Source organism: Corylus avellana, chromosome ca5 (assembly GCF_901000735.1).
Source record: "Corylus avellana chromosome ca5, CavTom2PMs-1.0".
NCBI lineage: Eukaryota > Viridiplantae > Streptophyta > Magnoliopsida > Fagales > Betulaceae > Corylus > Corylus avellana.
This window is the reverse complement of record NC_081545.1, coordinates 7,741,869-7,744,251: the sequence shown is the minus strand read 5'-3', so window position 1 is coordinate 7,744,251 and position 2,383 is coordinate 7,741,869. Positions and strand designations below refer to the sequence as shown.

The 2,383-nt window shown below is 28.7% G+C and overlaps 1 pseudogene; it reads right to left on the bottom strand.

Moving 5' to 3' along the window:
* The window catches only part of LOC132181702 (uncharacterized), a 68,328-nt pseudogene that overhangs the window by 30,187 nt on the left and 35,758 nt on the right, over window positions 1-2,383 (bottom strand).

Below are 2,383 nucleotides of genomic sequence, written 5' to 3'. Positions count from 1 at the left end.
AAAGCAAATACAACAAAAAGGGAAGGGTGTTGGGATATGATTGATTGTTCATTTATTATTATTATTAATTAATCCAGTTTTTCATTTTGATAATTTTTTTCCTTTATAGTTTTAAACTACATTTATGGCAACAAATATTTAACATATATCAATTTATAAAGATTCAACTTTATGAATTTCAAAATTTAATTTGATTTGTGGGTACGTTTATGCTGTTAAGTAAAGAAATATGGTTAAAATGATTTTATAACATTTCTTAAAAAAATTGATAGCATTTAGTTAATTGAGTGAGGAAAGAAAAATTAATTACTAATAATCTTGTAAAGAATTTTCAAATAAATTATAATTAATAAAACAGGCGCATAAAGCGGGTTATAAGCTGGTAGTTATAAAAGAATCATTAGATCTCAACCTAGATAAAATTACAGTTGAGAAGGACTCTCTAATCCTTACTTAAACTCTAATTAATCAGCACAATACTCGAGATAATTGGAACATTGATTCTCTATATAATCAAAGATGTTCTCCTTCACCGGGATGGAATAATCCTACTTCTTTTCTCTTTCCCTTTGGATTGTTGTTCTTTAGCTATCTCAAACTTTCACATTACAAATTTTATTATAAGCTATCAATTATTAGAATATCGATTGTCACGCGGCAGTTTTCTATTAATTTTATAAAGAATAATTCTATATATTACATTTTTATCTTACAACAATAAGACAATATTGTTGATGTAATAGTGAAAAGTAATATATATATACATTGATTGATCCTAAAGTTAACTGAGACTAATATGTAGTGAGATAGTTGCAAAATAACATATAGTTTCTATCATCAAATTTGAATTTATAAAAAATTATACTATTACTTCTCAGATATTTTCCTCTTATAGGTCTTCGGATTTGTCCTCTTGAACACTAGCAGCAGTTTTCCAACCATTTTTCCTAAATTTAGAGAATAAAACTACTTTTTGATTCCTTATAAAAAAAAAAAAACCATTTAGATTGCCTTATTTTTCCCCATATCAATTAAATATTATTTTTTACTCTTATCTTTCTTATTTTTTTCTCTCTTTTTTTTTTCCTTATTTAATTAAATACTATTTTTTTTTTTTTTTTTTTTTTATCATTGCAACCGGTTCCAACGCCCAACAGAGAGGACGAGAGAGGAGAGAGAATTGTTGAGGACATGCGAAGAGGAGAGAATAATTTGTTTATAATTTAATAAAGCATTGGGTATCTACTGTGTTTCTCAATGCATTGGAAAGCATTGTAGATACCCTTTAGTATAAGTTAAATATAGAGTTTCTGATGTAAGTTTTTTTAAAATTTTCCCTAAACATAGGAAAGTGAATGACATATAACGCATATGTTACTAGTGCTCTTAGAGTACTAGCAGTAGACTTCCTATAGCACATTCTCTTCCCTATGTTTAGGGAAAATCTCAAAAGAATAACAACAAAGCATCCACATCAAAAGCCTTAAATATAACCAACATCAAATGGCAGTGTTTCCCAATGCATTATTAAATTATAAAAAACTGATTCTCTCCCCTCTCATTCACATGTTCCAACAATTCTTCATCATATCTCCTCGTTCATTAATTGCAATGAGAAAAAGAAATAGTATTTAATTCATATATGAAAAAATAAATGAATATATTGTAAAGTGTTTTTTTATAGGGAATAAAAAATAATAATTTTATTTCTTAAATTAAAAGAAAATGATTAGAAAACTGGTGCTAGTGCTCTTAGCAGGAAAAACAAAGGGAAGTGAGGAAAAACATGTCCATTTTGTCTTTTCCAGTGGCCCCAATGGCTTTGCTTTCCACGAGGCTTTACCTTTTCCTCTCTTTTGAGAAAGATAATTATGTACGATTGACAGAGACAGGTGTCCATGTATTCTGAAAAAAAAAAAAAACAAAAAACAAAAAAAAAACAAAAACAAAGAAAACAAAGAAAAAAAGACGGGTTTCGCTAAAATGGCATTCAGGATTATTCGTCCGACCTGGGTAGTCCTAGAGTCCGCCCAATCTGACATGACCTTGTGCCACGTCTTGACATAAAAAAAAAATATTGAATTTTTTTAGGTTAGAAATCGCACGCTTCTTTTCGGCCAACTCTACAACTCATGTCTTTATTTAAAAGTCATAGTTTGTGTTTTCAAGGAGTAGTTCAATCGATTAGAGATTACGCTTCATGAAGTAGAAGTCACTAGCTTAAATCTCCTATTCCCCTCTTGTGTAGACATATTTTACTACCGTGATAATCTACCTTGGGCTTTTAAACACTATTCTCACCTTAGAATTAACCGTGGGAAGCATCTATATATAATTCTTTCATTTTGTTTGTATTTGCTCAAAAAAAAAAAAAAAAAAAAAA